Below are 14,064 nucleotides of genomic sequence, written 5' to 3'. Positions count from 1 at the left end.
AAGACATCACACCCAAGCCTGCCGCAGGAAAAGCAGACTGCAGTGGCCAATATCTATAAAAGGTCGTTAATACATGCTCAAGAGATCCTAGGCCAGGGCGGCCAATAATTTTGGGTGGAGGGCAGCTTGATGAGTTCTGGGGAGCTATCGAGGGCCACAAGGGTAGCCCCACCCCTTGATAGCCCCCTTGTCACCATCTTGGGACTGGAAGTACCACCCCTAACCCTTGACCTCTACCACCAGGAATCCCTCTGCTTGCCCTCCCCGAAGTACTCCTTTTGAAAGGGGAGGTGCTGCCACCTTGAAACTAGGAAAGAAAACAAATATACTAAAAAAAAATCATCCACCTAGAACTTATTTTCATTTTATTGAAAAAATATTTTGTCCTGAGTTGTGTGTTTGAGTAGTGTATGCAGAGGTGCTTGCATCATAGCTCAACATCCAGTTTTACTCTTGTATGCTGTGTGTGCGGGGAAGGGGTGTATGTGGGGGAGATATGGGGGGTGGGTGGTTGAGGTGGGGACTCATGGGGGTGTGTGGGGGGGCTGTGGGAGGGGGTGGGTATGTTTGGGGGCCTGGTGTGGGGTGTGGATGTGGGAACGGGGAGTCCCCGGAGTGTCAGTCCTTGGACCTGCATGTGATGGCAATGAGCAGCTTTCATGCTCCCACCCCAGTCCCCATCCCCAGCAGCACGGGTGCCGGAGGAAGGCCCACAGCCGTGGCACCCAGGTGCCGGCAGGCCCTGCAACTGGCCCACGTTGTACCTCCAGCACCAAGGACTTCCGCAGCATTTGGCCATGGCCGTAGCCAGGGGCCTGTGGTGGCTGGAGTGGCAGGCCCCGGCTGTGCCGGGTCTGTAAGGCTTCCCAGCATCCAGAGATGGGGAGTCTGGGAGACAGGTTTGCTCCGGTTGCATCCTAATGCTCTGCACCCTCTTCTCTGCTTCCACCTCCAGGGACGTGGTGGAGGAGCTGGTGAGTGGAAGCCTCTCGCCCCGCGGGCTGGGATCGTGGTGGGTTGGGGGGCTGCATCATGCTGACGGGGGGGCAGGGAAGTTTTTGTGGGCGTGGGGCTGTCTGTGGCTGGGCCGGATCCTGGATCTGTTTGTCCCACCGCGCCGAGCAAGGAAAGACGCTCGTGGTGCCTGGCGGGGTGGGGAGGTGAGCCAGCCTCCCTCCAGAGCCAGGCACAGCAGAGCACCCGCCGTGGGGCTGGCTGGGGTCTGACCTTCTACCGCACTTGCCGCACCCGTCCAGCTCCTGGAGGTGGCAATGAAAAGGGCCTCCAAGATGAAGATCCTCATCGAGGTACATGGTGCTCCAGTATGCTGTATGCCAGGACACCCGGGCAGGAGGAAGCTAGGGGGTGCCCACCACGGGACGGAGGCTCTGAGGAGGGAAAATGCGAAGACCTGGAAGCAGGGAGCTGGTTTCCTGACAGAGGACAGAGATGCTCATCTCAGATGCTGCAGCTGGGGCTTGTCTACACTAGGGCAGCCTCAGGCAGCACTGCAGGTTGGCTGCAGCCTGTGCCCATGAAGCGGGGGAATCCATCCAGGCCACGGCTTTACCTCCCTGGCTGGCACAAGCTCCCTGCTCCAGGCTGTGCCCACCCCAGGCAGCGCCTGCTGGGAGCCTAGGTATTAACTGTGGTCTCTTGTGACAGCTCCACAAGAAGGAGAAGGACCTGGAGGCTGCCAGGACCGCGCTAAGCTCCTGTGTCTGGCTGTTTGAGGGGGAGGCGGAGAGGTCAAAGGGGCCCGATCCTGACCAGAAATCCTCCCCCCTCACCCCCAAACTGGTCTCTGGGTTATCCACGGTTTGCTGTGGACGTCGTCTTTCTGGACTTCAGCAAGGCCTTTGACACCGTCTCCCACCCCATCCTCATTAAAAAATTGGGCGACCGTGGCATTGATGCCTACACAGTCAGACGGATTGCAGATTGGCTCAAGGGTTGTACTCAGAGGGTGATGGTGGACGAGTCATATTCGACCTGGGGAGAAGTGGGCAGCGGAGTCCCCCAGGGCTCGGTCCTTGGGCCCGCGCTGTTCAATCTCTTTATCAGTGATTTGGACAACGGGGTGAAATGCAACCTGTTTAAATTCACTGATGATACCAAAATTTGGGGTGAGGTGGGCACCCTAGTAGGGAGGGAAAGACTGCAGCAAGACCTGGATAGGCTACAGGGGTGGGCTAGCAAAAACAGGATGCGCTTCAACACTGACAAGTGCAGGGTGCTGCACGTGGGCAGTAGTAACCAGCAGCACACTTATAAGATGGGAAACTCCCTTCTTGAGAGCACGGAGGCAGAAAGGGATCTTGGGGTCTTTACTGACTCCAAGGTGAACATGGACCGACAATGCAAGGTCACGGTTGGCAGGGCTAACCAGACCCTGTCCTGCATCCACAGATGCATCTTGAGCAGGTCCAAGGAGGTGATCCTCCCCCTCTGTGCGGCACTGGTCAGGCCGCAGCTGGAGTACTGCGTCCAGTTCTGGGCGCCACACTTCAGGAGGGATGTGGACAGCATGGAGGGTCCAGAGGGGGCCACCCGCATGATCCGGGGACAACAGGGCAGATCCTACAATGAGAGACTGCAGGACCTGAACCTGTTCAGCCTCCACAAGAGAAGGCCGAGGGGGAACCTGGTGACCGTCTATAAACTCACTAGGGGGGACCAGAAGAGTTTGGGAGAGACCTTGTTTCCCTGAGCGCCCCCCACATAACAAGGAATAACGGCCACAAGTTGTTGGAGGGGAGGTTTAGATTAGACATCCCTAAAAACTACTTCCCGGTCAGGGTGGCTAGGATCTGGAGCCAACTTCCTAGGGAAGTGGTGCTGGCTCCTACCCTGGGAGGCTTTAAGAAGAGGCTTGATGCCTACCTGGCTGGAGTCATTTGAGCCCAATGTTTCTCCTGCCCAGGCGGGGGGTCGGACTTGAAGATCTTCAAGTTCCTGTCCGACCTGACTTCTGTGATTCAGGGGAAGGGGCCCTGTCGTCATCTAACATCCCCGCCCAGCATTGTCCCACAAACCCTCAAAGCCCCTGGAGATCCTCTCGCTGGGCCCTTTCTTGAAGTGGCCAGAGGTCTCATGGGCTGAGCAGCCCTACCTGACTGCACACCTAGCGCCAGTCTCGCGGCTGAGCCTGCCACCCCGCACCCAGCGTCCAGCCGCACCTGGCACCCGCCCAGCACTGCCTCCCCAGCCCTGCCCAGTGCTCCCAGTCCACCTGGCTGCCCAAAGTGCTGGCAGCTCTCCTGGGGCCTGCCAAGAAACCCTGACCCTGCTCCTGCCAAGGGCACCAGTCCTCTCCCCCTTTCTGGAGCAGCTTCAAAGCATCAGCAGCATTAAAGCCCTATTTAGGCCCAGTCCCATCCTGCTGTCTGTGGTTGGAGGCACACGGGGGTTGGGAGGGGACCTAGTTGGCTTCCTGCTGGCTGTAGCTGTTGGGTATCGGGATGCATGGGCCAGAGACCACTGCCTGCAGCCAGCTCCCTGGCACTGGGTTGCAATGCAGAAAAATGACTGGCATTCGCGTTTGGTGGCAAAAGCTCGAAAGAGGATGATTATCCCTTGGGACAGGAGCTAGTGGGTCCGTACAGCCATCAGCCTGGCGCTCCTGAACTGCCTGGGCGCATTAGGTGCACGCAGGGTTGCAGTGCCAAAGCCCTGGGGTTTGACCAGCACTGTGTGCTAGGGCACGCTCACCTGTTTTGACCCCCCAGGTGGGTCACAGGTGGGCAAGGGATGGGTTGGGGGCTGGGGCTGGTGTTCCCCAGGGTTGGCACTTGCAGGGCTCAGCAGGTTACCCAGGGCTAGGCCCCGTTTAGGGTTCTCCAAGCACAAGATGGCAAGGCCTGGGCACCGTGGCTGTGCTCGGGCATGAGCTTCCTGCCTGACATGGGGGTACTTGGAGACTTATTTGGTGTTTTTTTTTTGGGGGGGGGGGGTTGTAAAATATGTATTTCTATATATTATATATAGAAATATGTATATAGAACTGTGTGTGTGTGTATATATACCACCCCTTGTTTGGTCAAGTGCTTATGGAGGACCACTTCTCCCGTCACAGTTTTGAATGCTGTCGCCACCAGGAGAAGCGCATGGACTTTCTTCCACACTTCTCTGGCTACGGGCAGTCCCAGAAGAGGTGGTGGATAGTTTCTGCCTGCCAGTGCCAGGTCTGTCTTGGGCAGTTCGACGCCCCTCTCTTCCCTGCACTGTTCCTCCATGCCCGCGCGGGGAGTGCCCAGTGGGCTGCCTGCTAATTTGGGTTCCTGTGCTCGTTCTGCAGGTCCTTGTGGAAAATTTGCTTGCACACAGCCTAGCAGCTGTCACCAGGTAAGAAGTCTACCGGCGATATGGTATCTCTTGCCTTTACCATCTCCCGTATCTTGTGGTGTTCACCAAGGTAGTGTCATGCAGCTTGTATTTGTCCCGGAAGAGTTTCGGGACCTTGTAAAACCATGGAGATACCATAGCCCATGGGCTCCTGTTGGTCACCGTGTGCCCCTGCCACTGTCGCAGCAGCTGGCCTGCAGAACACTTCACAAAGCGGGCTGCTCTGGATTCCCCGCCTTGGTGCCAGTTTGCAAACCTGACTTGTGTTCTTGGCCCAGAGGAAGAGGAGGCCGTCCGGCATCCTTCTGCCTCCAAACCCTTTTGCTTTGTACAGCTCGGCCCTTGCCGCCTCCTCCCACGTGCAGATCCAAAAGAAAACACAGGTGGCTCTTCGGATTCTGCAAACGACTTGTTTGGAGGGGAAACGAGGGCGGTGTGTAGCTGTGGTGGCAGGAGCATCACCTTCATCAGTGCCACATGCCCCCCTATTGGATTGCCATCGCCCCAGTTTCTGTCTGACTCCATCGTGATCGGGGCTCTCAGGGACCCGTTGACCAGGACCTTGCTGCTTACGTTGGTGTACAGTGCCTTTATCCAGGTGACGGATATTACAGGGACTCCCATCTTTTGCAGTGTCTTCAATAGGAAACAATGGAAAGGTAGTAAAGCCGACTTTCTCACGAGGAGGGTAGCAAAGTGCTGAACCAGGCTACCCGGGGAAGTGGGGGAGTCTCCATCCTTGGAGGTTTTGAGGACCCAGCTCAACAAAGCCCTGGCGGGGATGATGTAGTTGGGGCTGGTCCTGCTTTGACCAGGGGGTTGGACTGGATGTGACCTCCTGAAGTCCCTTCCCACCCTCATCCTCTCTGATTCTATACATGAGTGCATGTGTTGGTATGCATGCGTACACACACACACACACACACACACACACTTGAGTGCATATGCACACACATATGCATGTGTGAATACATGAGTGCATGCACAAACACATACCCCCCAACCCAAATGAGCGCAGCCATGCATGCATGCATGCATGTGTGGCAGAAAGCCACCTTGGTTTCTCCCCAAAATCTCTGCCCTGTGACAATGTGATTAGATGGGCCAGCACAGAGGAGTCACACCTCAGCCGGTCTCTTTAGGTCACCTGAGCTGGCTGCAGTCCTGAGGGAGGGGGAACCTGCTCCCTCTGCCCACGGGACTGGCATCAGCCACCCGGGTGAGGGGCATCTACCTGGGGAGCTGGAATCTGCCTGGTAACAGGTGAGATATTTCAAATTGGTTGGCTGACAGCCAGCTGGGGCTGACCTCCACTGGCCCAGGTGAATGAGGCCACAGGGGCTGTATAAGTTGGCAGGGGGAAGGAAGCTCGGGCTCTCTTCGGCCATGAGGTGAAGCAGCAGCCATGCGGGGGACACAGAGGAGCTTTACCATCTAAAGTTGGCTCTCTCCCCCAAACTCACAAGCTAGAAACCGCCTGCTTACAGAGGAGAATTTCACCAGCCTTCGGAAGATGCTTGTGAGTAAGCTCCTCAAGATCTGATTAGATGTCTAGCTGGCAGTAACACAGATGCATGATCAAAAGGCTACCTCAGCCACTCTGTTTGCTCTCTAGGATTTCTAAGATATTGCTCAACCCTGTACCCTAGTTTCCCCTACCCCCTGTAATCAATAAAGTTCTCCTTTTTGACTAGTGTGGGAGACTTATTGAGGGGTGGGTCTAAATTATGCCTAAGAGACCCCTTAGGTCTGCGGACTAAGGGAGACTTTCCTTTTTGGCCCCTGACTTGGGGAAGTGCCCCAAGTGCCTGTACCGGGTCGAGTACCCGTGGGACTATTAGGGCTGTGTTTCCCCGAGGACACAGGGCCGAGACAGTCCCTTCTCGGGGTGGTGGTGGCGATGTTACCCCCAGACTAGCGAGTGTGCTCCGAGAGAGGGGTCAGCCAAGTATAAGGCACCCTTATGGAGGCATTCGGAGCCTGGAAGGTGGGCGGGCGCAGGGAGGTGGGCGGCTCAACGCAGGAGCACCCCCTACTGGCCCGCCACAGCATGTTCATAGGTGTATGCGTGCACAACCCTGCTGGCAGCACAAGGAAGGACTCCCTCCCCCTTGTGTACCCCACTATGAGAAGCAGGAAGGCCCCCTTCTTTCCTCAGAAAATCCTCTGCAGAGGGCAGGGCAGGCAGCGAGGTGTGTGCCAGCAGCACGGCAAACGTACATTAAGTCTCTGGGCAAATTACTTAACTGTCGGGGCAGCAGGGCGGTGGGAAGAGCTGCCCAGGGACGGGATTCCCTGGGGTCCAGGCAGAGCCTGAGGGGTGTCAGCTTCAACCTCCTTTTCTACTTGGGTATTTCCCTCGCTTCTGTGCTTCACTAGTTTCTCCTCTGCTTCTGCTCCATGTGTCAGGGGGTTTAAGCCTCCCGCAGAGGTGCTGGGTGCTGGCTGCAGCCCAGGCTGGGGCCGTGCCAACGCTCCTGCTGGAACCAACCCCAAAGGGTCCTGGGTGCAGGATCTTGCCCCCATGATCAGGGTCAGACAAATGCTGCATTTGGGGTCAGGAAGGGATTTTTCCCCCTGGTTGGATTGCTACAAATTGGGGAAGCAAGGTGGGGTTTGCCTTCCTCTGTAGTGGGGGCTCGGGCCCTGCTTGGCATCTCTCCGGTTTCAATTAACAACCTTTGCAGCAGCAGGACGTTGGCGGCCACTTTCCCCCTGCTTTCCCTGTGGCAGGTTTTGGTGTGATGTCTGGTGCTGTGTCGGGCTTGACAGTAGGTTTATGAATCAGGGATGTCTGGGCTTGTCTGGACAGGGCTGATCCTGCTTCAGGCAGGGGTTGGACTAGATGTGACCTCAGCAGGTCCCTGCCAGCCCTGCTGCTCTAGGATTTGATAATAAGTATACAGGAATCCTGGTTATGTGAAGCAACGGTTATGCTAAGCTATAGTTGAGCTTGGGCATTGAAACGGCCCTTGCGGAGGACTGTGGCTGGACCTGCTAAGAAGTTTAAAAAGATAAAGCCACACAAAAGTGTGAAGAAGTGGATTTGAAGACGGGCATAGCACAAAAAGAAAAGGAAAAAAAAAAACAGTAGCTGACCAACTTGAGACATCGTGGATCAATATGGACCCGCTAAGAGGCAGTGATTAAAAAAGAACCAAGTACGCGGGTTTGCAAACGTGGCAAAACTCATTGTGCCCATCTGGGTAGAAAGCAAGGAAAGCAGTGGCAGAGATTAGGGCAGTTTGGGTATAAAGATGGGGGGCATTGTTTTTTGTAGCAACCTTGGGGAACGTTGCTCAAGTACTGTGTTGCTACCTGCGACAAGGGTGGGTTGAGGGTTAAACAGACCAGCTAGTGCACTGCCGAACCTCCCTGCACTTCCCCACCAAACGTGAACTTGAGTCGTCTGTTTTTAACATGTCATCACTGGATCTGGATAGCTGCTTGCTAGCTCTGGCCTCCCAGGCCACGCAGCCCCCAGCAGCCTGTATATCAATGGCCACGGCCTCTTGAGGGGAATCTGCTCTGGTGCTGTTGAAACCTCTGGACTAATTGCAGGATAGACTGAGAAGACACGTTCGTGATCCTGTGTAGGCAGGAAAAGAAAGGCGAGGAGTAAAGGTGGGTGTAACAGGGCACCAGTCTTGGGCCCTGTTCTGGGCTGGCCAGCTGGACAAGAACCCACCAAGGGACTTATCTCTGGGCCCTGGGGTTGCGGCGCCAATCCCAGAGATGGGCAGCCAGCCACTGGGCTGAGCGTGAATCAGCTGGCTTGGGAGGTGTGCAGCCACGTGCCAAGGGAGTGGGTCCCAATTTGGCTGCTGGGAGTTGTGCTGGAAGCCAAAAGGACCTATTGGCACACATGTAGATCCCCTGGAGAGGAGGACACGTGGCTCCTCCTGGGAGAGGGCAATGCGATGCGTGTAGAGGTACAGAACAGGGAAGCTGCATCTGGAGTCCCAGACACCAATCTGGGGGGAAGGAAAAGCCAGGAGCAGAGTTGGTGTGATGGATAAAACACTGGATAAGACTCAAGAACCAGAGGTCAAGAGGAGGAAGCCATCCAAGTCCCAGAGGAGACAGTGGACAGGGGGAGGATGCACCCTCCTGGAGGGAGACTGCTCCTTTCTGGTCAAGGGACTAACCAAATAGATGAGCCAGCAAGAGAAAGACTTGGACATGACAGCTTCCTAAACCTGAATAATTGATGGATAGAGCTGGTGAGGGAATAACTCATTAAGTGACCCATCCTAGATAAGTGTGGGGAATGGGAGGAGCCAGTGCCTGACAAACTCATTAATCTGTGTGGCATAAAGCAAGGATTAATAGAGTGATGATGAACTCATTAACTGATCATTCAAAGCAGCACAATTAAACTCACTTGTTGATGAAGTGTAAGTAAGGATTGAGTGATGAGAACTCAGCACTTAATGAAAACTAAATATGAATTAATTGAATGATGGAACTCATTAATTAAGGAAGTACAGATAAGGATTCATGTAGTGATGATAAATGCGTTCATCATTGATGTATAAATAAAAGCCAACTAATTTGGGGAGCCAATGGCAGGAGACTTGTTAACAAGTAAATCATAAATTAATTACATAGTTGAATGAGCCAGCAAGGGAGGGAATTGCTGACCCCGGCAGGCATATGGCAGGAACGCCTGGTCTGTAGCATGGCACCACCCAGTGTGTTATTGTGAGGACAGGATATCAATCGAGATCGCTGCCCTAATTCCGGGCAGGTGGGGTAAGAGCAGGGTGTAGGGGAGGTGGAGCCCTGTGAAGAGAAGTCTCACTCAAGCCATACACTAATTATGACAGACATCTGGCCTCCCTTCTTTTCTCTTTCCCAATTATTTGAACATCAAGGTATTGCAGATGAGTAAAAAATGGGGAAGCAAGCAAGTGAACAAGTGCAACATCAGCAGGGCACATTCTCTTATAGTGGGCATCTGTGGGAGGTCAATGGTGTTGGAGCACGGGATAAAAGGAAACAGTAGCAGCCTGAGGTTGGGCTTTGGAAACTGTGGGCTATTTGGGTCTGAATCTAAGGGAATGTTATGAACTGGGTGAAGCTGGCTGGGTCTCAGGGCTGCAGCTGCCCTGACACCCCCGTCCTTCAGTGTGGGCAGTGGGTAATACCCTGGGCTGCTTGCTTCCCCTCCTTTGGCATCATGGTTATCGTGCTGATTGAGCTGGGTTGGCTTGACCTTCCCAGCCTCTCTACAACAACACAGAGCAACTGCAGGCAGCTCCTGAACTTGTGATTTCAGGAGTGAGAAATACCCGCCACTCAAGCCGTGCAATCCCGGGGATCGTGGAGCCAGGTGCAGCATGAGCCCCAAGGGGGCCGGTGCCTCTAGGGAGAGGAGGGCTACTGTGAGCAGCACTCGGGAAAACAGGGTGAACCGATCCCGCTCTGTTTGCAAGCAGAAGGGTGAGAGATTGTCCCACAGCTGCTCAGGAAGGGTTCTTGCACACAGGCATGAGCACACAAATGCAAGTATGCATATGTGTGCGCACACTCATGCCTGCACACATGTGCGCACACGCATGCCTGCATGCCTCCATGCGCACATGCACACACAAATATTCAGATACACATAGGTGCATGCACACACCTGCATGCACATGCATGCACATACATGCCTGCCCCCATGCGTGCACAAGTACATCCATGCATGAACATGCATGCACACCCATGCACGTGCACAAGTATGCCCATGCCCACATGTGGACATGTGGACACATACACACGTGCACTTGCACACACATGCAAGTGCAGGCATGCACACACTGTCATTGCCAGAGCAAGGAGCCCGCATGGCTCGGCCCTTGGGGTCTCTGCCATCTGCCAACTCCCATCTGCCACTGCCTGCGTTGGGTTTAGGAGTGATTGGCAGCCGTGTTTCCTTCATGGCTGAGTGATGAGGCCCAGCGCCAGCTGGCTGGATTCTGCTCTCCGGACGAGATCTCACTCATTCACTGGGGAGGCAGCTATACAGCGGGCGCTGTATCTGGGGGCAGTCGGTGCTGGCGGGTGCCCCAGTGCATATGCAAGCATGGTGATGGGGAGCTAACAGCCAGGAAGGTCCCATCCACACCTTTGGGAACAAAGGCCCAGCATGCCCCTCTCTCCTCTAGAGGCCTTGAAGGTTTAGCTACCAGCAAAGCTGAGGAAGGAATCCCCAGGCCTCCCCCTGGTCTTTGGGATAACACTTACCCTGCCCCAGATGCTGCGGCTCTTAACGCTTGGCCTGCAGGGAGCATGATGTTCTTGGTAGCTTCCAAGGACCACCAGCCATACCATCTGCAGGGGTCTTGGGCACTCACTGGGGCATGGGGGTGGTCCAGGTCCAGGGGGGAAATGCCTTGGCCCAGCGCCTCCGGACCTGAGTGGGAGTCCCACATAGTTTCATAGTTTCATAGTAGCTAGAGTCGGAAGGGACCTAGGTAGATCATCTAGTCCGACCCCCTGCCTTGGCAGGAAAGAGCACCGGGGTCAGATGACCCCGGCAAGGTGCTCATCTAACTTCCTTTTAAAAATCCCCAGGCTAGGAGCCTGCACCACTTCCCCTGGAAGCTGGTTCCAGGCCCTAGCCGCCCTGACTGTGAAGTAGCGCCTCCTAATATCTAATCTAAACCTACCCTCCGCCAGCTTGTGACCGTTATTCCTGGTCACTCCTGGCAGCGCACGGGGGAACAGGGACTCCCCCAATACCTGCTGATCCCCCTGACCAGTTTGTAGCAGGCCACAAGGTCCCCCCTTAACCTTCTCTTGTGGAGGCTAAACAGGTTCAGGTCCCGTAGCCTCTCCTCATAAGGCCTGCCCTGCTGCCCCGGACCATGCGAGTGGCCTCCTCTGGACTCTTTCCATATTGTCCACGTCCCTCTTGAAGTGTGGCGCCCAGAACTGGACGCAGTACTCCAGCTGCGGCCTGACCAGTGCCGCATAGAGGGGGAGGATCACCTCCCTGGACCTGCTCGAGATGCATCTGTGGATGCATGACAGGGTACGGTTGGCCTTCTTGACTGCCTCCCCACACTGCCGGCCCATGTTCATCGTGGAGTCAATGACGACTCCAAGATCCTTTTCCATCTCCGTGCTGGCAAGAGGGGAGTTCCCCAACCCCAACCAGTAAGTGTGGTGCCGGTTCTTCCTCCCCATGTGCAACACCTTGCACTTATCAGTGTTAAACCCCATCCTATTCTCATCCGCCCACCGTTGCAACCTGTCAAGGTCAGCTTGTAGCCTATTGCACCCTTCTAGTGCACCCGCATCCCCCCACATCTTAGTGTCATCAGCAAACTTGAACAGGGTGCTTTCTACCCCCTCATCCAAGTCACTGATGAAGATGTTGAACAGTGCGGGCCCGAGGACCGAGCCCTGGGGGACCCCACTGCCCACGTCCCTCCAGGTCGAGAAGGACCCATCCACTACCACCCTCTGGGTGCAGCCCTCCAGCCAGTTGGCGACCCATTTGACCGTGTGGGCATCGACACCACAGTCTCCCAGCTTTTTGATGAGGACAGGGTGAGAGACAGTGTCGAAAGCCTTCCGGAAGTCCAGAAAGACTACATCCACAGCAACCCCTGCGTCTAATGATTTGGTGACCTGATCGTAAAAGGCCACCAGGTTGGTCTGGCAAGACCTGCCACTGATGAACCCATGTTGGTTGCCCCTGAGCATGCATTCCCCCGCAAGGCCCTCCTGGATGTGTGCCAGGATAATTTTTTCAAAGAGCTTACCCGGGATTGAGGTAAGACTAACTGGCCTGTAATTTCCCGGGTCCTCTTTTTTTCCCTTTTTGAAGATAGGGACCACATTGGCCCTCTTCCAGTCCTCCGGCACCTCGCCAGAGCACCACGAGTGCTCATAGAGCCGCGCCAGGGGTCCCGCAATGACCTCGGCCAGTTCCTGTAGAGCCCTAGGGTGAAGATCGTCCGGACCAGCGGACTTGAACACGTCCAGCCTCTCCAGAAGTACCCTAACTAACTCCTCGCTAACCCCTGGCCCAGGCGTGTCTCTCCCGGGGCCCGAGGGGGGCCCAGCAGGGAGGTGGCTGAACTGGTCCCTACTTAGGAAGACAGAGGCAAAGAAATCATTAAATATGTTAGCTTTGTCATCTGGCATGACGACTAAGTTGCCCATCGTGTCCTGCAGGGGCCCCACATTACCCGGGACCCTCTTTTTACCCCCTATGTATTTGAAGAAGGACTTCTTATTGTCCTTAATCCGGGAAGCTAGTCCTATCTCCAACTCTGCCTTGGCCCTCCTGACTGCCCCCCTACATCCTCGGGCGACTGTAACATAGTCCTTCTTGGTGATGACCCCATCCCTCCATTGGGTGTATGCCTGCCTTTTAGCAAGGAGACATTCCCGGATGCTCCTAGTGAGCCATGGGGGTTTATGTGCCCTCCTGCTCCCTTTGACCCTTGTTGGGATTACCTCCCTTTGGGCATGGAGGATTGTCTCCTTAAGGAGCAACCACTCACCTTGGACATCTGGCTCCCTTCCCCTCTGGGTCCTCAGCGCTTCCCCAACGATCCTCCTTAGCTTGTTGAAGTCAGCCCTCCTAAAGTCTGGGGCTGTTGCCTTGCTGCAGCCCTTTACCACCTTACGCTGGATGGTGAATTCCAGCAAGCGATGATCACTGTCTCCCAGGTGGCCCATCACCCGCAGCCCCCTCACCAGGTCGTCACCCGTGGCCAGCACCAGGTCCAACAAGGCGTCTCCCCTGGTGGGGCTGTGCACCTCCTGGGTTAGATGGAGGTCCTGCACTCTGGCTAAGAACCGACGTGAGCGGTCAGACTTGGCTGACTGCTCCTCCCAGCAGATGTCTGGGAAGTTCAGGTCCCCCATGATGACCACATCCTTAGCCCTCCCTGCCTCTGTGAGCTGACCTAAGAATTCCTGGTCGAGCTCTTCTCCCTGCTAGGGAGGTCTGTAGTAGACTCCCACCGTTAAGTCTCTCTCCCCTGGACTGCCTTTTACTCTAACCCAGAGCACCTCAGAGTGCCCCCCCTCTACCCCCTTGCTAATTAATGAGGAAGTATATTCCTCCTTGATGTAGAGTGCTACTCCTCCACCTTTCCTTCCTATCCTGTCCTTCCTGTATAGCCTATAGCCCTTGACACTCACCGCCCAGTCATGCGATGAGTCCCACCACGTTTCTGTGATCCCTACTATGTCAGGGCTGGTGACAGCTAGGAGGAGGGCGAGTTCCTCCTGCTTCTTCCCCATACTTCGAACATTCGTGTAGAGGCATTTGAGGCCTCCAACATGTTCAGCTAGTGCTCCTATTGCCTCCCACCCAGCACAGACACCACCACGTGTGTGTTGACCGCCACACGTGGAGTCAGGAAGGACTTTTCCCCCCGGTCAGACCGGTATGGACTGGGGGCTTGCCTTCTGTCAAGGCAGAGACACCCACTACCAGTCCTAGAAATGAGGTTAGCCCATCCTACGTCCCCCTGTAGATGGGTTTGGTCCCAGCTGGGTTCAATGACTGAAGACTGGCTGGGCCCTGCCTGTGCTCAGTTACGCTGGTGTAAAAACCACAAACCCCCATGCCAGGCAGCGGGTTTCTCCCAGGTTTATACCGATGTGAGCAAGCCCAGGACTGGCCCCTGAACACGAGGGGCCGGCAGGCATGGTGCTAATATACCTCGGGGCCCTTCAGAGCCGAAATAACCCCCTCGGGCACTGGGC

At 55.5% G+C, this 14,064-nt stretch overlaps 1 long non-coding RNA gene across 1 annotated transcript; it reads left to right on the top strand.

The window, feature by feature from the left end:
* Positions 1–575: 575 nt before the first annotated feature.
* LOC149875502 (uncharacterized) lies at positions 576–6,034 on the top strand. The gene is made up of 2 exons (XR_016439679.1): positions 576–1,639; positions 4,076–6,034. It is a non-coding gene; the product is annotated as an uncharacterized LOC149875502 (long non-coding RNA).
* The last annotated feature ends 8,030 nt before the right edge of the window (positions 6,035–14,064 follow it).

The sequence above is a fragment of the Crocodylus siamensis genome, chromosome 1, assembly GCF_052110815.1.
Source record: "Crocodylus siamensis isolate JL-2025a chromosome 1, ASM5211081v1, whole genome shotgun sequence".
NCBI lineage: Eukaryota > Metazoa > Chordata > Crocodylia > Crocodylidae > Crocodylus > Crocodylus siamensis.
Note: the sequence above shows the minus strand (reverse complement) of the source record. Positions and strands in the feature narration are given on the sequence as shown.